The sequence below is a fragment of the Mirounga leonina genome, unplaced genomic scaffold (assembly GCF_011800145.1).
Source record: "Mirounga leonina isolate KUSES-001 unplaced genomic scaffold, KU_Mleo_1.0 Mir_366, whole genome shotgun sequence".
Taxonomy (NCBI): domain Eukaryota; kingdom Metazoa; phylum Chordata; class Mammalia; order Carnivora; family Phocidae; genus Mirounga; species Mirounga leonina.
In genome coordinates, this window is record NW_023270709.1 from 27,364,889 (window position 1) to 27,385,305 (window position 20,417).

Consider the following 20,417-nt stretch of genomic DNA (forward strand, 5'->3'; position numbering starts at 1 on the left):
GTCTTAACGAGTACTATGACTTCTCCATTTCCATTCTCCTGGAACATTCTTAGTCTGGTCAACATTTGTTGTTTTTCTACCCATATTTATTGAGAGCTTACTATACTCCAGACACTTTTCAAGGCTCTGGGATACAGCAGTACATACATGGTTAAAAAAAAAAAATCCCTTCTTGAGATGACATTGTGGTACTAAAAAGTGCATTTATATTTCATGGATACTAACCTTGAATTTAGCAGCAGTCCACGTTAACTCCTCCTTTGCCCCTTGTCCTGAAACTACCTTACATCTCAATTCACAAGATCAAAAACCACATTCATTAAGATCACATCAAGCCCATCATCAATATCTAGTATTACTATGAAATTAGTTTAGAACTTGCAGACTCTTGAGAGAGTCTTGAGGTTGTTTATATGTCTTGCCTTAACTAATAGAAAGTTAGTGGCTTTGACATAACCAAATGTTTGTGCTATTGGGCTTGTTTCTTTGTGCTCCCGTAGGCAGAAGAACATGCTTTAGCCAGTCTGCTAGCTCCATGAGGAGGATGAGACTCACATGGAACAGAATCCACTCTCCCTCTACCCCAGTCTGAGTCTTTATCAGCTGATCCTCAGATGTTTCAGCAAGCCCAGCTGAGATCAGATTTATCCAGTTGAGTCCAACCTACATCAAGTGACCCAGAGCCAACCAGTAGTCTCTTGGGAATAAATAACTGTTTTATGTTGGTGATATTTGGGGTGATTTCTTATGCAGTAACAGCGGATTGACACAGAAGGAGACAGAATTTGAGAATATCCGCTCTGAGAGGAAGGCATATCCATTACATGTCACGTGTCCACACCCGTTCAGCCATGAGCCACTGAGTGATAGAAACACTGTCTGTCAGTGGGAAATTTCCACTTAGTGTTGAACCCGTATATTTGGTTAACTCTCCAATGGTCCCAGACAGAAACGGACTTATTTACCTCTAGGATATATATTAAAATATGCATACCAAAATGAGACAAAGCCATTAAAAGAAAACTATAGACCAACATCTCTCTTAAATATAGGCACAAAAAATCCCTAAATAAATATTGGCAAATCAAACTCAGAAATATATAAAAAGGATAATACATTATTACTACATGAAATTTATCCCAGTCTGTTTTAACATTCAAAAATCAATCAGGGCAATTCACCATATTTTTTTAATTCAACATATTAATAAGCTAACTAAATACAAAAAACAATATGATCGTATCAATAGAGGCAGAAAAAGTATTTAGTAAAATTCCACATACATTCATGATAAAAATTCACAGCAAATTAGGAATGGAAGGGAGCTTTGATTCCTTAATCAAATAAAGGATATCTACAAAAAAAAAGGAAAGAGAAAGTTACAACCAATGTCATACTTAATGGTGAAAGACTGAATGCTTCCTTCTAAGATTTAAATCAAAGCAAAAATGTCCTCTTTCTCACTTTTCCTGGTCAAGGAAAGACTTAGAGATCTTAGCTACTACAATAAAACAAAATGTGCAGATTGAAATGGAAGAAATAAAGCTCTCTTTATTCACAAATAACATGATTTTCTATGTAGAAAATCCTATATAACCTGACTAGCCATTTCTCCAAAGAAGACATATAGATGGTCAACAGACACATGAAGAGATAGATGCTCAACATCACCAGTCATCCTGGAAATGCAAATCAAAACCACAGTGAGATATCACCTCACCCCAGTCAGAATGGCTAGTATCAAAAAGATAAGCAACAACAAGTGTTGGTGAGAATGTGGAGAAAAGAGAACCCTCCTGCACTGTTGGTGGGAATTTAAATCAGTGCAGCCACTGTGGAAAACAGTATGGCGGGTCCGCAAAAAATTAAAAATAGAATTTCCCTATGATCCAGTAATTCCACTGCTATCTATTTACCCAAATGAAATGAATGCACTAATTTGAAAAGATATATGCACACCTAAGTTTATTGCAGCATTATTTACAATAGCCAAGATATGGTAGCAACCTGTGTCCATTGATAGATGAGCTGATAAAGAAGATATTACACACGCGCGTGCGCACACACACACAAGAATATTACTTGGTCATAAAAAATGAATGAAATATCACCATTTGCAACATGGATGGACCTAGAGAGTATTATGCTAAGTGAAATAAGTCAGACAGACCTTGCTGAATTCTTACCTTGTTTCTTTTTTTCCTTTTTCATGCCTTTATCTGCCACACTGTTTTAAAATAAATAGCAGCAAGCATTTTTCTTTTTTGTAAGGTAATGCTTTTTTTTTTACAGTAACAGTAGCCAAAGATGTGAAGCGCTGTGTATTTTTAATGCACCCCTTTGCTACAGCAAATTACCAGGCTCCAAACACAGAAAATGGTCAGTTTCACGTGGGATTCAAAAGCAACCGCTTAGCGACAAAAAGAAGAAAACTGCATTTTGCCAAGTGATTTATGTGTCACTCCAGGAAAGCCTCGGGGCAATCCGCATTGCTTGAGCCCGTGCAGCCGAGAAGCACCATTGTCTCCCTATTGCAGATTCCAAGCTGAATCCATCTTCCGCGTGGAGCTGTAAACGCTCCTGGAAGGACAATGGTCTGGCTGCCTGTTCCAAGGGTTCCAGGGGCTGAGGAAGTCTCTCTTCCCCGCACAGTGTATAACTGCTGGGCACCTTTCAGGAGAAAGTAAGAAAACTTGATCAAAATCCTGAGAATTAAAAAAAATGATAATAATCCCGAGAATTAGTCTGGATGCACTTCTGTTGGTCAAAAATTCTTGGGAACCACAGCAGTCAGACGGAACAGTGAAGTCACCCTCAAATTATACGCAAGTGAGCCACCTTCTGTCGTGGGCTCCGTGGCTTAGCTGGTCAAAGCGCCTGTCTAGTAAACAGGAGATCCTGGGTTCGACTCCCAGCGGGGCCTTCCAATGTGAGCTTTTGCAATTTAGTAGTCTGAGAATTGGAGATAATTTGAATTTACATCCCTAAAGCCCCAGGAGTGGGAGGGACAGCATTAGATGAAGAATCTTACGTAAAAAAAAAAAAAACAACAACAACAACAACAAAATCTTTCCCAATAGTACAGTGATAGAAAAACCAAAATATCTATGCTGAGAACTGAAAAACTCAGAGAGCTTGTTCTACTGTTATGATTTGAGCACTGGAATTGCCTAGGATAAGTGAGGTTTGCTTCTTGGTCTTCTACCATTTGAGATCAAATGTGAGGCACTCACCACTTTGGCTTTATGTGATCTCTCTGACTGTCTTAATTATTTTTGCCTCCTAGAATCTTTATCAACTAGAACATTGTCCACATTTATTTTTCTTGAATGGCTCCTTGAATAGCTATTTTCCCCTCCTCCAGCCCCAATTTTGCACCAAATAGCTTTTTGGCCCACCGAATAGTGCACATGGTTCTCAAAATTTAGTGAGCGCATGAATTACCTGGTGATCCATTAAAGTGAAAGATTTAATCCATTACATCTCTGATGAGGCCTGAAATTCAGTCTTTATACAAGCTCCCTGGTGATTGATAGTTATTCTGCTGGTACATGGACCTTATTCTGTGTAGAAAGGCTAGTGACTTAGTGATCGTTTCAATGGTTGTGGCTTTTTTTTTTTTTTGAAGTAAAACTGGCATGTAATACTATATACCTTCCAAGTGCACATTATAATTAGCCATCTGTATGCACTACACAGTGATCACCACCAGAATGTCTTCTTCCATTCAGTAGGTTGTCTTTTCATTTTGATGGATGGTTTCCTTTGCTGTACAAAAGCTTTGTGGTTTAATGTAGCCCCATTTGTTTATTTTTGCTTTTGTTTCTTTGGCATTTGGGGTCAGATCCAGAAACACATTGCTAAAACTGATGTCAAGGAACTTACTGCCTGTATTTTCTCCCAGGAATTTTATGGCTTGAGGTGTTACATTCAAGTCTTTAATCCATTTTTAGTTCATTTTTGTGGATGGTGTAAATATGGTCTAGTTTCATTCTGGTGCATGTAGCTGTCCAGTTTTCCCAGCACCTCAGTGGTTGTGGTTTTGAGTTCTATTCTTTTATATGTTTATAGCCACTTTCCACACCCATTAGTAAGCCTGGGGTTGTGTTTACTCATTTGCCTTTTGTCAAATCCAATTCAAAAGAAATGAAAGCAAAGAACAAGGTAAAAATTCTAATATAAATTAGTGTAAATCAAGTAGTGTTATAACTGTTCTCTCCTTTTCATGTGATAAAGGACTCTAGGATATACCAGAAATTTTGGAAGGAAGAGAAGAGGATAAAAAAGAAGAATTAATGGCAAAACACACAAAATTCCTTTAAAAAATGCTGGAGGCAAGTGGAAATAAAAGTATAAACCTGAAAACTCTTGGTGCATTTATTAGTTACATAACTCTAAAAAATAGTAAACCTGGGCAAAATAAAAAATAAATAAACCCCGAGACTTGAGATTTTCTTGTTTATGTGCTCTATTTCTTCAGAGTTCTAAGAAATACTTTTATTTATCATGATCTCTGTCCCACTCATGGTGCACAACCTTTCTCAAACAATGGGTTTCATTTCAATTAGTTTCTTGCTTCTTCCCATAGTGGTGTAACAGGCTGATTTCTCCTTTTGTGAGCCATTTGGGAGGAATGTTGTGTGTCAGAAGATTTGTTTTATAGATCTCTTGGAGTGGAAAGCTGGCTACTGTAAGAAATAAAGGTGATAAACAGTGATATGAAACACTGCTGGGAGAGGTGAGTGCTTAAATAACTGGAGTGTTTGTTCTCTACAAATTGATCCCAAATAAGATCTGGAAATTCACCAATATGTCTTTACTGAAGTGTCTTGTCTTTAACTGAAATCCTATTTCTCTACTGACTAAAGTGAATGTATCCTCATTATTCCTAGGTCCCATGACATCTCCTCTGACCCATGACTTATCATACTGCTCCCATTGCCAGATGCCCCTTCTCTCCACCTCTCCTCCACCAATGTATTTCTTTCCCTCTATCAAATCTCAGATCAGTTATCACTTCTTTTGAAAGCCTTTTCTAATCATTAGGAGTTGGAAAATTGCCCCGTTTCTATGCTTCTGTGAAAATGCATGAGCATTTATCTCTGTGGTTTCATTTGGCAATTTAAAAATAATTAACCTATTTTGTGCAATCATATTATAATAATCAGCGCAGGTGCCCTTTGGTACCCCAGGCCTGCCCAATTTTTCAGGACATCTGGTACCTCCAGAGCCTAGGTCAGCACTGGGCACATTGTGGGCTACTCATTACTTCTTCTTCTTCTTCTTCTTTTTTTTTTTTTTAAGATTTTACTTATTTATTTGAGAGAGAGAATGAGATAGAGAGAGCACATGAGAGGGGGGAGGGTCAGAGGGAGAAGCAAACTCCCTGCTGAGCAGGAGCCCGATGGGGGACTCGATCCAGGGACCCTGAGATCATGACCTGAGCGAAGGCAGAGCCACCCAGGCGCCCCTCATCAATTCTTTTAAGATAAACGCCTACTCAACTTATTGAAAAGTGAACGATCATTTATGCTGCCGACTTGATGTCAGAAGAAAGAAAGGAGACTGGAGGTCTCGCCATCTAGGAAATACGGCCTCTCCTCCGTTCCTGCCACGCGGCCACCGGACCGTTCCTGGTGAGGAGGGGGCTTCCAAGTCGCTGTTGTCAGCCGTGCGGACGCACGGATCTCTCACAACGGGTCCGAGCAAAGGAAAGGTCATTGCGCAGTGAGCACCTTCTAGATCCCTCAGGGAAGCGCTGGGAAGGGGCGAAAGAGCGAGGGACGTCAGTTTAAAGGACGAGGAAAATTAGAAACCAGGCAAGCGCGCCATCTGTTGAGCCCATTGCCTCCGGTCACTGAGCCCTGCTGCTGCAGAGCCGCGGGGGGACACGGGGTCGTCGTGCCACCCCTTTGTCACCCCCCCCCCAGTAAGCTGGGCCCAGGCCGCGCCCCCGCCCGGCGGAGGCCCCCAGACCCGCTTGGCCCCGGCGGGAGGGTGGGAGGTCTCCAGCGCGCGGCGGTGGTCCCGCTTCTCAAGGTCAGCAGACCACACGCCCTGAGGGCCCGAGGCGACCTGCCGCAGTCTGGGAAGGGGTCTGGGAAGGGGTCTGGGAAGGGGTCTGGGAAGGGGTCTGGGAAGGGGTCTGGGCTCTGGTTTCGAGGTCCCTTCGGCGGTGAGTTGCGGAGTTTCCATATTGCCATTTTAACAAACCAAAAGGGTAAGGAGAAATAAATTCGTCGTGAGTGAAAATATACTAAAAGAAAAGTCATTGAAAATGTCTAGGTTTGGGGCACCCAGGAAACGGGCGTATCAATGCCTGCAATTCCGAGCAGCGGCTGGGCCCGGGGGTTTCCGTGGTGTAGCGGTTATCACGTTCGCCTGACACGCGAAAGATCCCCGGTTCGAGACCGGGCGGAAACAACCCTTCCTGGGAATTTTGTCCCTTGGGGTGAAATGCCATCTTATAAGTGCCTAAGCCCTTGCGCACCCTCCCCAGGGGGCCCCCACCCGAAAACACGGGTTTCCCAAGTGACCCGCATTCCAGCAGCGCTGAGACTTGCATCCTCACCTGCCCCGTCGGACCTGGCCCCTCGGAGCCCTGCCCTCAACAGAGGCCTTCTGAGAAGAGGACCGTCCTGGAAATCCACCCCCTTAACTTTAAAATAGGTCCTTTCTTCTTAGTATTGCACTTTATGTCGTCTGCAATCAAGACCTCTTACAACATACCTGTAGGAATATATTCTTGCAGCCTGTGGCTAGTGTCTCCTCTCTTTTCTTAAAATTTTTTTATTATGTTATGTTAATCCCCATACATTACATCATTAGTTTTAGATGAAGTGTTCCATGATTCATTGTTTGTGCATAACACCCAGTGCTCCATGCAGAATGTGCCCTCCTCAATACCCACCACCAGGCTAACCCATCCTCCCACCCCCCTCCCCTCTAGAACCCTCAGTTTGTTTTTCAGAGTCCATCGTCTCTCATGGTTCATCTCCCCCTCCGATTCCCCCTCCTTCAGTTTTCCCTTCCTACTATCTTCTTCTTCTTTTTTTTTTTTTAGTGTCACCTCTCTTAACTCAGTCTTCTGATGAAAAATGTGTCCATCTCCGCTCAGGTGTTTCCAATCTAATAACCCTATAAAGTGAATATCAACACACAGTTCACAGAAAAGGAAATAAAAATGTCTTTTATATAAATGACAAGATACTTGACCTACTCATCAAGAAATGTAAATAATTAAACTCCAGGGGGTATGTATCACTTTTCACCAAAATGGCAGAATAAAAGCATGGGCAGCATTCTCTGTCCGGGAGGATTCGTTCATTCATTAAAGGTCTGTGGAACGCCTGCTTTCCGCCTGGCCCTGACCCGTGCCCTCGCTGTACCCGGATCCAGACTCAGTCCTGACCAGAGGTGTGTTTCATTGGCGGCCCCAAACCAGATGCCACGACTCTCAATGACACCATTTTCTTTTTTTTTTTTAAAGATTTTATTTATTTATTTGAGACAGAGAAAATGAGAGAGAGAGAGAACACATGAGAGGGGGGAAGGTCAGAGGGAGAAGCAGACTCCCTGCCGAGCAGGGAGCCCGATGCGGGACTCGATCCCGGGACTCCAGGATCATGACCTGAGCCGAAGGCAGTCGCTTAACCGACTGAGCCACCCAGGCGCCCTCATATAACCCATTTTGGAATTTTCTTTTTCCTAGCCATTGCATTCTACAAGAGAGGGTATAAAAAGAGACTGTTTTCTTTTTTTTTTTTTTTTTAAGATTTTTACTTATTTATCTGAGAGAGAATGAGAGACAGAGAGCACGAGAGGGAAGAGGGTCAGAGGAAGAAGCAGACCCCCCGCGGAGCAGGGAGCCCGATACGGGACTCGAGGATCATGACCTGAGCCGAAGGCAGTCGCCTAACCGACTGAGCCACCCAGGCGCCCGACACCATTTTCTAAAACAAGCACCGCTCAGCGGGTCAAACAAAAGTCAACCGATCCTCACTTTATGAATTTGGTAGACCCTGAAGCCGTGTAAAATGTTTGCATTTATACGCAAAGAGCGTTCAGGTTTAGGCTCAGGTAAGTAAAACATTGTTACTTACAAGGAGGTCCAGGAGGACGTTTGGAAGTCCAGCGCAGCCGAGGACGCGTGTGGACTATCCAGCGTATTTTAGGATGCTCAGCACGCCTGACCTCAGTTACTAAACGCCAGGAGAACCCGCCAACGTGAGGACAACCAGAAATGTGCGCACGTTTCCACAATATCCCTTAGTGCTCTCTCGCAAATTCTAACAACGAACATGGGGCAAATGAAATGCTTTCTAGCAAGTAAGTATGAATAAAATCTTGGAAATTTTAGGAGTTGGAAAGTCTACTTCCAGGCTGAAAATGTTTGTAAAGGCTGAAGTTGGGTAAGTTAAAGGGAAAGATTTTTGGCAAAACAGGTGATTGTAAAATAATAGAATGAATATATCCTGGACAAAATAGGTTCCCCAATTAAATAATGAAGGAACGCCAGAGACCTCTTTTTATTTTTTTTAAGTTAGATAAAATCCAATAGGGTACCCTGACAGCACCAATCGTTTAGCAGGAATTTAAAGTGCTAGCCTTAGGAAAGTATAAGTAAATCTCTCTGGATAACACTGAGGGAAAACGCGCCGTGGCCAGTACGGGGCTCGAACCCGCGACCTTGGCGTTATTAGCACCACGCTCTAACCAGCTGAGCTAACCGGCCACCCAGCTATGAGGTGTTTCGCTCCAAATTTTAAAGCTCCATTTCCTGCAATAGTTCTTCGTGGGAAACTAGACGTTTTTCTACTTTTCTCAGTCCACCTAATTTATCGGGAATAGAAAAATGGAAAGAAAAAATCCATCTTCAAGCACAAATGAACCTCACTCACAGGGAAATTTCATCTTTCTCAAATCCTGCGATCTAATCAGAATCTCAGCGAAGCCTTTTCCCCCAGACTGAAAAGCTAATCTTAAAATCCATATGGAAATGCAAAAGACCCAGAAAAGGACACATAATTTCGAAAAAAAGAGGACCAAAGTGGGAGGATTTACGCTTTTTGATTTGAAAACCTTCTATGATGATGCAGTAACCAAGGCTGAAGCCGTGGCAAAAAGGACAGCCCTACGAATCCACGGAACATAACTGAGAGTCGAGAAGTCACCCGCCCACATATGGCCAACTGGTTTTCAACCCGAGTGCCAGGGCATCAGTGAGGGAAAGGATAATCTCTTCAACAGGGCATGCGGGGACAATGGCCATCCACATGAGAAAGCCATCCCTAGTCATTAGGAAAATGCAAATTAAAATCACTCTGAGATACCATTGCATGCTCACAGGTATGGGAGGGGGTCTCCTTGGAGCTCTCCGCCCTGCCGAAGTTTGGAAAGGTGGTTCCAGTCCCCATTGGAAAGGTCACTGGCGAGGCCCTGGTGGGCCTTTCGGTTTATGACCGCGGCCCTCCTGGTGTTATAAAAACAATATGGGATATTGCAGATAGGGGAAACTGAGCCTCCGCAAGGCATCTCAGGTAGGCCATCTGACATCTCTTAGACACCCTGGGCTCCATTCATCAGCACCAAGTCCAGCCAGGGACAGGCGGACAGTCTCCTCCCCATTTCCGTCCTCACTCTGCCTGTGGGCCAGGGCACATCCCCCCTCAGTCCTCAACTTCTGTGGGTCGAGCCCTGCCCCGCCCAGAACGGGCAATTTCCAGAGTTCAGTTCAGCGGCTCCCGGTTATTTTCCTGGGATCATTCTCTGGCACCCAGAAGATGGAGACCATAGAACCTTCTAGTCAGATAAACCCAAATGGGACCATATCGAGGAATTTTTCTGAAATCTCCCATACTCCGAGGCTGCCAAAAATTTCTGTCTTGCGGTGGGTAAGGGCTTCTTCCCCAGGGAGAGTTTACTTGGTGTGAGTCATTGACTCCAATATTATTGATTTGAATAACTAGAAAAGCGCAGTAAGCTTGAAATTTCTTGGAAGAAGGATCAATTCAGGGTTCCCAGACCTGGGACAGCCAGGAAAAGTCTATTCTCTATCAGAGAAGAGAAAAAGAGCATGCGGCCAGGTTTCCGTAGTGTAGTGGTTATCACGTTCGCCTAACACGCGAAAGGTCCCCGGTTCGAAACCGGGCGGAAACAGAGGGGGCCCTCGCTTATGGAGTATTTTTATTTGTTTATTTATTTTTTGAAGTTTCTCCAGAGCCCTGCAGTGGACATGTTTGGAATCGCACCATTTATGGTCCTCGGAGTGGGGACCCCTCACCTGGTACCTCCAGCACGTCAGCTGGGTATAACTCGCAGGAGGTTTCCTTCTGGGGGGGGGGGTGTCTTCGCTCCTTCCCAGGTCTGTCCTCCCCCCACCCCCATGGAAGATCTTTGGAAACCGAGCGTCCACAGACACTGTGGTGAACCTCACCAGTCTCAAGCAACTTATTTACAGTCAGACCAATATTGTCAGATATAGGGTCATCTGGGGACGAGAGAGAGAATTGTAGGAGTATCGTGGGACAGGAATCTGCAGGGAGATCTCAGTGGGGCCCAGCCCACTGCCGAACCCATCTCACATGGCGACACCAACCCCCACGCTGCCGTCGTCTGGTCCCCAAGCCGATCTCAGGGACTCGGTCCTCAGACTGCTCTAACCACGGCCTTGCGGGGAAGGGGGGAGGGATTTCCATCGGCCGCGCGATTTCGTGGCGGGATGGGGTGGCACGCAGCCCCGGCCATACCCGCCCCTCCAGGCCAAGGCCCCTTGGCCCTCAGTCTTTCCAACCCCCTGAAGTTCACTCACTCAGCTTCAGTGGGATCGACGCGTGTTCCACTTAGGTCCAGGACTCTCCTAGCGCATTTAGGATGGAGTTAGGGAGTTTCCCTGCATGTATGTGCACTGGAGTCCTCCCGAAGAACCTGGACGTGCAGATACCCTTGCTGGACATTTCCTTGGACTCAGAGCGCGGCTGGGCGGAGGTCATGGGGCTCTGGCAGCGCCCAGGACCATTCCCGGCGGGAGGAGGGAGCCCACACGCTCTAAATAAGTGGGGCTATTTGCTGCATTTTTGCAAGTGAGGAAAGAGATGGGGCAAGGTTTAATAGTGACTTGGTTGTGTGTGTTAGTCTCATTTTACTCAAGAATGTGAACAATGAACCAAGAATAGGAATGGTCTTTCTTTTCAACTGGCTGATTCATTCCTGTGGGTTCAAAGAAGCTTTGAGGGATGTTTGGCTCACGTTCAACTCAACAAGAAAGTTTGTTTTGCTGGTGCATGAGCTGGACTTAGTAAGAATATGAATCGATTTAAAACATTAGGAAACATCTTCAGGCTCTTTGTTTATTGTTCTGCCTCTTAGACCTAAAACTGGCCCTTTGGGTTTCAAGCCTACAAATAAAGTGCCTCGGTTGCAAGTCTTAAGTAAGTTCTCCAGTGAATCTCACTAACACAGTTCTAGCAGGCTACCAGCAGGGCACACCGCTAAATGCACTGTACCCCATCCTGGAATATTTCTGGAAGATAGCAGTGAGGGGGCAATCCTCCTAATGGGCAGATCTTTGGCTGGTGGACCTGGGCATCCATTTCATTCAGATATCAGATATCAGAGATGAGCTCATGTACAGTGACTAATGGTTTGGCTGATTGGTCAGAGAGATCAATGTGGAATCCTTAACGCAGCACCTCTCTGGAGGAGACCAAGGGATGGGGTGGCTGGGTGATAGACATTGGGGAGGGTGTGTGCTATGGTGAGTGCTGTGAAGTGTGTAAGACTTGAATCACAGATCTGTACCTCTGAAACAAATAATGCAATATATGTTAAGGAAAAAAAGAAGAAGAAGAAGATAGCAGGAGGGGAAGAACGAAGGGGGGGAAATCAGAGGGGGAGACGAACCATGAGAGACGATGGACTCTGAAAAACAAACTGAGGGTTCTAGAGGGGAGGGGGTGGGAGGATGGGTTAGCCAGGTGATGGGTATTAAAGAGGGCATGTTCTGCATGGAGCACTGGGTGTTATATGCAAACAACGAATCATGGAACACTACATCAAAAACTAATGATGTAATGTATGGTGATTAACATAACATAATAAAAAAATTTTTTTTAAAGTGACCAACCAGAGCAACCAGAGTCCTAGAGAGGTTATTCCCAGAAGGCATGAATTCATGATGTGAAGGTGGTGGCTCTGAGTAGCACCATCAGTGGACTGGATGAGGTGGGTGTTCAGCCTAGAACCACCTGTTTCCGGTGCAAGGCACTCATTCATCTCACAGCCTGGAGTGTCCTTTGCTGAGGGCTGCAAGCTGAGCTCCTCCCAGCCATTGCTCTCAGCCAAAGGAAGCTAGCGTCTCAGGTTACACCCTCTCTCTGGGAGCAGCCTACATCTAAAAGAAGGTCTCTGGGGGCGCCTGGGTGGCTCAGTTGGTTGGGCGACTGCCTTCGGCTCAGGTCATGATCCTGGAGTCCCGGGATCGAGTCCCGCACCGGGCTCCTTGCTCAGCGAGGAGTCTGCTTCTCCCTCTGACCCTCTCCCCCTCATGCTCTCTCTCTCAAATAAATAAATAAAATCTTTAAAAAAAATAAAAATAAAAGAAGGTCTCTGAGTGCATGCAATAACCCCACTCTTTTGCCTCCATCCAAGACAACTCTAAAGACTCATTGCAGGAGCTCCTGGGTGGCTCAGTCGGTTAAGCATCTGCCTTTGGCTCAGGTTATGATCCTGGGTGTCCTGGGATCCAGCCCTGCCTAGGGGGTCCTGCTCTGTGGGGAGTCTGCTTCTCCCTCTGCCCCCGCCCCAGGTGTGCACTCTCTCTCAAATAAGTAAAATCATTTTTAAAAAGTCATTGCAACTATATTCTCTCCTAGAATCAGAATTATTTAATACCTTTGCATTTTACTTGAAGTAAAGCCGAGTTCCTAAGATCTCCTACAAGGTCCAGCACATTCTGACCCTCCACTGCCGCCCATCTCATCTCTGTTCTTCTTGCTTATGCTCTGGGCCTTGTGCCATTCCTCAAGCATTTCACACAAGTACCCACCTTGGACTTTGGTCCTGGCTGTGCTCTCTCCCTGTAATACCTCAGCACCGTCTTCCCATCAAACGTTACTACAACGTTAGTAAGCCTGCACCAATAACTCAGTTCAGAATTCCAACCTATTCCCAACACTACAGCCCCCCCCTCAGCCCCATTCTTTCAATCACAGGTAACAGCTTTTTATACATTATATCATTTTCATGTTTATCATGTTATTATTCATTTCTGTTTCCACCCTCTTCCAGGGTAGAAATTTTGTTGCTGGTGATGGTAGCCTGTTCTTGCCATTCCCTAATGCCTCCTAAGTGACTGAAACTGGGCGATCTTTTTAAACCACCAATCTGTTCATATGACTTCTCTGCCTAAAATCCTCCCGTGGATTCCCATTACTGTTAGAACCAATTAAATAATCCTTAACTTCACCTCTAAAGAGTGATCCTACTCCTTAGTTTATACCTGATGTGGATCAGTTAGTGCCTATTAATTATTGTCAGCACCCCCTTTACCAACAAAAGTACCCCGATTTAGACTTTGTATTCTACTACAGGGTCCCGCATCATTGACATGCTCTCTCCTCTCTGTCTCGTCTCTTACTCTCCCCACCAGTCGTGATCTCCAGACACACTGGCCTGCGTTAGCCCACTCTCCTCAGATGTTTGTGCCCACGAGGTTCTTTCTGAGGTGTGAAAACGGAAGCCTCTGGGGACCCCTTTTCCTGGCTCTCACTTAGACCCTTCCTGTCCCATCTGCTTCTACCACATTCTCTTTGTCAAACCACTAAGTGCACCCCCAAAGTCTCACCTACCTGAGAGAAGAGGACATTTCCAAACTAAACATGCACCCCCTGTGAATTCCCCTACATCTTCGCTGACTGCCGAGTTTTGCTTCAGACCCGTAGCATGCAGCAGGGAATTCAGAAAGAAGGAGGAGTAGGAAATGTGGCCACGATCCCATTTATTTGTCCTCAGTATAGTTGAACAAACACAGACACACATACTGGGCTCAGCCCTCTGAGGCACAGCGGGACAATGTCTATCGAAATTGTCAATGCACAAATTCTTTGACATCTTTTCTATAGTGTGGGAGGTATCAAGACATGAGATATGGTGTGAAAGCAACGAAGACATTACCGAAGATAAAAAACAGCAACAATTACTCCGAATTTAGCCCTTGAAAAATAAAAGTAGGAAAAGGAAGACAAAAAAAACCCCTGCTATAAGCAGGGGCCGGTTAGCTCAGTTGGTTAGAGCGCGGTGCTAATAACGCCGAGGTCGCGGGTTCGATCCCCGTACGGGCCACTCCTTTAACTCTTCTTTCCCCCCCCCCCCCCCCCCCCCCCCCCCGACGCTGAATTTCTGAAAAACCCACTTCTTAATGTATAAAAAGCAGGGAATAATGTACAACAGTCTCCGGAGTTGCCAGTCCATTGCCATCAATTTCCTCTAATCCACTCATAACTCGATTCAGTTCCCGGGTGCATGTGAGTTTGAACTTGGTGCCTTCTCTGCCATCGCATGACTGAGGGCAGGGGCCCAAGAGCCAGAGTTCTGCCCAATGGGGAACAAGTAGTGGAAAAGAGAGGCAGGCAACTTTTTTTTTTCTTTAAGCTTGTTTGATTTTAAATTGTCTTTCCAAAGTTGTTTCCCAACCAACCTCCTTTTTCCTCAAAACATCAAGAGATACAAAGTAAAAGAGAAATTCTTAAAAGGTTTTTATTTCCATGTTTTGAGACTAAAATTTCCCTGAAAGCCGAGATTGGCCGCAGGTGGAGGGCTAGTTCAGGATAATCCTTCTCTCTACACCTGTCTGTACCTCTTTGAACAAGAAACACAGAACACAGGCTTTTTTCCCCTTCTCTCTTCTTTCTTTTCTTTTTTTCTCCTTCCTTTTTTCTTTTCTTTCTTTCTTTCTGTCTGTCTGTCTGTCTTTCGAACAGGAGTTAAATCTAGATTCTTGCAATCAATAGACATATACCTTGTATCATTTCTCCTGACTGGTTACGTCTGATCTTCGTGGGGGTCTGGCCCCAACCTTGTATAGTTACCTCCCCGCCTGCATGTGCTGATCATTATGCCCCTCAGTGGGGAATTCCTTCTGGAGTTTTCTCTTGTCACAGCTCTCTGTCCTGTCAACTCCAGCTGTCTTGGTCGGCTGGACGTCAGCCACCTCTCATCAGCTCAGGCAGTTCGCCAGCCTCTGCCCAGGTCTCTCTTCCCTGCACGGGGGCCGAGAAACTCTCTCGAGGCAGGACGTTGGGGACAATCCTAGTGCTCACCCCATTTCCCCCCAAGATCATTTATCATTTGGGGATTACTATCCTTCTTTGCCTGAGGTCTACTATCTTGAAAATTGTTGTTTCCTGTCCTTTGTCAGGTTTTGGTTATTTCAAGCAGGATGGTAACTCTGATGCCTGTTTCCGCCCTGGTTGGAAACCGGGGGCAGGCGTTTTGGAGGGTGAAGGGGGGGCAGCTGAGGCCTCTGCTGTTTCCACTGAAGGCAGTAGCCTGTTCTAGCGGTTCTCATCGCCTCCCCGGGAATCCTGGGGCTCAAGATGCTGGGGGCCAGCTGTCTGCAACACATATTGGAATATTGGACTGGGTCTCCAGGCTCCAACCGGGACAACCTGTCTGGGGGCTCCAGGCTACGGGGCACAGCACAGATCATCCTGTCTGGGGGTTTCTGTGTCTGGGGCATGTTAGGGGGGAGGAGGCCGCTTGTGGGCCCGGAGCCAGGGCTCCTGAAGAGCCAACGCAACAAAAACGGGCCTTTGGACCTCTGTTGGGTTGGGAGGCTGAGGGTGGGCATTTTCTGATAAGGTGGTCTGAGACTTGGGGTATGTGGGATCCACGCACTTTTCCTTTATCGCTACCTGAGGGGCATCAGAACACTTTCCTGCCCCATCAGCGCCCCCACATGGGGGGGGTCCCGTGGTACTCCTGGGGGGCCAGACAGCAACTGACAGCACAGCCTCAGAGGGGACAAGAGGCTGAATGGAACCCACTGGGCACCTGGCCGGCTTGGCTGGGTCCCTGGCTTAGGCTGGCCCTGCCCCTGCCCGCATCAAAGGGTACGGGGAGATGGCGTGTGGCTGGACTCTAGAATGGAAGAAGGCGTTAGCCAATGATTCTTAAATGACCTTGCTCGTAAAGTCACGTTCAATCTGTACAGACATTGTTATTAGAAGGAGTTACCTGTGCTCTGTTTGGTTTTGAAAGTCTCAAGAGAATAAGGGCATCCTAATGGACCCTATCTTGGCATAAATATTTAGCCACTAATGAAATTAGACCTTATGGTGTTTATTATAAAAATGGACGATCTTGGTTGTCCTAAAATTGTATCCAGATAAGAAACCTTATGCTCACCATTTCAAGTAGTTGATTTTCTAATTTTAAAGTGTATTCAGAGATAATTTGATTTACCATTTTTACTACATGCTCAGAAAACTTTCTTCACTGAGAATCATTTCACACATCTCATTTTGTAAATCAGTGACCTTTTCCAAAATAATAAGGATTTTTTTCTATTTTGTTTACCTCTTTAGTTATTCTCTGTGCAAATAACTAATTATATTTCATCCAATGGAAGTAATATGAAGATTCGTTTTAGAAATAAATCTATATAAGAAATGCTCTATGAGCGAACATAAAGTAATCATATTCAATAAATCGGATTTAGGGGCGGAGGGGAGGTCACCCCAAGGTGGGCCACTTTGGCATGAAGATTATCCTGAGCTGAAGGCAACTGAGACCCTGTGGGCTCAAGAAAAACTTTTGCTCCTCCCTTAACTACATAGACGATTCTAAATTGGGAGTCTATTCCAGAATAAGGGTTATTATCAGAGATGCATTTTATCTGAGTGACCCATCTGTACAACAGGGCAAACATCTAATTATTGAGCATCTTCTCTGCCTCTGATGGCCCTGTAATTGCCCTGAAGTCCCAGACCCCCTCCCTTCTTAGTTCAGGATGACATATATGCCTCAGTTAGACTGCCTTTGGAATTTCTATGTCTGTATGTATTCCTCCTATTAAATTTGATTTTTTCCTGTTAATCTGTCTCATGGCAATCCGATTCTTATTCCAGCAAGAAGGACCTTGATGGGGACAGGATTACTTGCTCCCCAGCACAGACAACGGCTGGCTCACAGCCATTTTCCAGAGCCGGGAAGGGGCAGGTTGGAAGCCTGGGGTCCAGCAGGATCCATGTCAGCTTCGTGAGAAATGGCATCCTCATGCACGGTCATGGTCACGTGAGCTTTTCTCCCTTGCTCTTTCATCTCACCTCATACCTCTAACAACTGAAGTTCTCATCGCCTGTCCCCTCTCAGCCTTGAACACAAAGAGGACCCTCTTCCTGACCTACCCCAGCCAATACATTCAGGCTGAAAACTCATCAGAGGGCTAGGCTGGGCAGGCAGAGTGGGGGTAGGGGCTGTACTGGGGAGGGGGGGATCAGGACCCCGGGAGAGGTGGGCCCAGAAGGACATCTGAGAGGAGAGTTCCCCAGCTCCACCAAGCAGGCCAGGAGACAAAGTGATTACAGCACCAACCTCAGACTCTGGGCAGGAGCCTATCGGGGTAAAGCACTAGAAAGGGAAGAGTCTGGCGGGAAAGGAAACCCCTCTCACAATTTGTCTGAGGTCAAGTTTACAGAATTAACTTTCCACACCTCTCATCAGTGATTTTTTATGGAAAAGAACCCTGTAGACCGGATTCTGTGGCTGCAGCCTCCCCAGACTTCAGTACATGGGCCAGACACAATTTTCTACAGCCCGAGGAGGTAAAATGCCAGCCTCGGGCCTTCCCAGCCTCTCACAAAAGAAACAAGCATGGGACCCAGGGGTCAAAGATTCCATCTGTAGGAGGACCCAGCAGGAGCCTGTCAGGGTCAGAGAGGTTGACCCAGAGGTCCAGCAGGAAGTCCTAGGAGCTGGGCATCTGTGTGAGGACTCAGGGGTCAGCCTTGGGAGGGCAGACAACAGGTGACAGGTCGAGGGGCACAGAGCATGGGCATGTTGATATGAAACTTCTTTAGGAGAGAGAAAAATAGGAATCACCGGAATGTCCAACAAATAAGGTCTAGTTAAATAAACTAAGCTACAGCATAGAATCAAACAACTAAAATAAGGCAGACTTTGATGTATTGATGTTTGAAGTGTGTCCAGCACACATATGTTTAAAAATCATGTAACATTGTGTCTATTGGGCTTTATTAATGTAGAAATAAAGCTTTAGATGTATAGATAAACATTTTTCCCATAGGCCAAGAGCAAAGTTGAAAGACTATAATCCAACGTTTTAATAAAATGATTACCTCTGAGAAGTACTGGAGCGGGTTTGGAGGGAGTTCAATTTTCCTTGTTTTGCATTTTCTACAAAAATCTTATACTATAAGAAATCGCTCAGATATTTCCTATTTTATTTTATTTTATTATTTTTTTTTAAAGATTTTATTTATTTGCGAGAGAGAGAATGAGAGACAGAGAGCATGAGAGGGAGGAGGGTCAGAGGGAGAAGCAGACTCCCTGCTGAGCAGGGAGCCCGATGCGGGACTCGATTCCGGGACTCCAGGATCATGACCTGAGCCGAAGGCAGTCGCTTAACCAACTGAGCCACCCAGGCGCCCCAAGATATTTCCTATTTTAAAGAGAACGAATAAAAAAGATGAGTGGAGGATTTTGTGCGGAGTAGGAGGCTGAGATGTGGGGGGCGGGTGGCCACTGGAAGAGCTGAGTGTTCAGCTCTGAGTCCTGAATCGGGGTGTGGACCTCAAACTCAGGCCACAGCCCAGTGTGGAGCAGGAAGAAGGAGAGGGCACAGAATGAGAGCACATGTGCATAACTAGAGTGATCATGGTGCTGTGGATAAGGAAGCCCCCTCGGGGGTCAGTCAGGGAACATCTGACATTCAGTTTGAAAGGCTCCTAGCAAGTTGACCTGTTACTTGCTGTGAACCCCTTGAGCAAGTCTCTAAAAACTGTAAGTCACAATTTAATCATTTAAAAAAAATTTTTAAGATTTTTTATTTATTTGAGAGAGAGAATGACCACAAGCCGGAGGAGGGGCCGAGGGAGAGGGAGAAGCAGACTCCCCCTGAGCAAGGACAGCCCAACACGGGGCTCGATCCCAGGATCCTGACGTCGTGCCCAGAGCTGAAGGCAGATGTTTAACCAACTGAGCCCCCCACGCGCCCCTATCATTTCTTAAATGGGCCTATGACATGTAGAGCATAGGTCTCTGGTGTGTAATTATTTTATTACTTAAGCAAACAAATCACTCAAGGACTTTTGGCAATCGTTAACACTTTTATTCCACGAGATGACAGCAGAATCTGAGGTAGCCTCGCTTCCCTCTTCACCTTTCTAAAAACCCTGGCCTCCCTGAGGGCCAGCGGGTTCGGACCCTAGGATTGGACTAAGATTGATCCTGAGGAAGTGGCCTGGCTTGCGTGCTTGGTCACTTTGACCTGAGTTTCCCAGGCTCTGCCGGGGGGAGGAGGACTGGCTGTCCCAGGGGTGAGGGAGAACACGTGGGAAGGTGATTGGCTTGAGGAACTGACACGAAGGTCACAGGTGTGTTCCTCTCAACACATTGTTAGTGGAGTTCATGGGTTTGCAGTGTGATCGCTTGTGGTTAAATGTGTAAAAAGGTGTTTTTAAATCTTAGGTTTTTTCCCTCTGTTCAAAAAAATTAATTTTGATGACACTTGTAAGAAGAATTAAGACATAAGTAATTCTCCAAGCCTAGACATAGAAATACTTATTCCCAAGGACACTTCTCCCCCCCCCCTTAAGATTTTATTTACCTATTTGTCAGAGGGGGAGAGAGAGCAAGAGAGCACAAGCAGGGGGAGCTGCAGGCGGACGGAGAAGCGGGCTCCCCACTGAGCAAAGAACCCCATGCAGGACTCGACCCCAGGCTCTGCGATCACGACCGGAGCCCAACGCAGACACTTAACCGACTGAGCCCCCCAGGCGTCCCTGCGCAATAATGCTTCTCGAAGCAGGAGGGAGACCCTGTCACAAAGTGATGGTCAGCCTTTCGCGTTCTTCCTTCGCCCAGGAGCCAGACCAGCTGGCTTGGATCCCCAGCTCTGTCATTTCCTAGGTCGAGGCAATGTTTCTCTGTAAAATGTAGGAAATGTTGTTGAAGACGATGCTGATGAAAATGCAGAAAGTGTTGACGCGGACGACGCAGCGACTGGCAGGATGCTCGCCCGGCTCTTAGCGCTAGCTGCCGCTGTCCGCGCTTTGGCCTCCGCGCCCGGGAGGGGTCGGGGAGGCTGGGGAAGGCCCCCGGACCCCGCCGCTCCCTGGATCCCGCGGGCTTTAAGAAGGTCAGACTCGGACCCCGCCGCGCCCCGGATCCCGCGGGCT

General features: G+C 46.1%; 1 protein-coding gene and 5 non-coding genes across 6 annotated transcripts in view; 5 read left to right on the forward strand and 1 right to left on the reverse strand.

Annotated features, from left to right (window-relative positions):
• Positions 1 to 20,417, forward strand: part of LOC117997523 (histone H2B type 1-C/E/F/G/I) — an 881,166-nt gene that overhangs the window by 453,066 nt on the left and 407,683 nt on the right. The window lies entirely within an intron of this gene.
• Positions 2,850 to 2,923, forward strand: TRNAT-AGU. Its single transcript has one exon. It is a non-coding gene; the product is annotated as a tRNA-Thr (tRNA).
• On the forward strand, positions 6,351 to 6,423 carry TRNAV-GAC. The gene has a single exon. It is a non-coding gene; the product is annotated as a tRNA-Val (tRNA).
• Positions 8,661 to 8,734, reverse strand: TRNAI-AAU. Its single transcript has one exon. It is a non-coding gene; the product is annotated as a tRNA-Ile (tRNA).
• On the forward strand, positions 10,086 to 10,158 carry TRNAV-AAC. Its single transcript has one exon. It is a non-coding gene; the product is annotated as a tRNA-Val (tRNA).
• TRNAI-AAU lies at positions 14,267 to 14,340 on the forward strand. Its single transcript has one exon. It is a non-coding gene; the product is annotated as a tRNA-Ile (tRNA).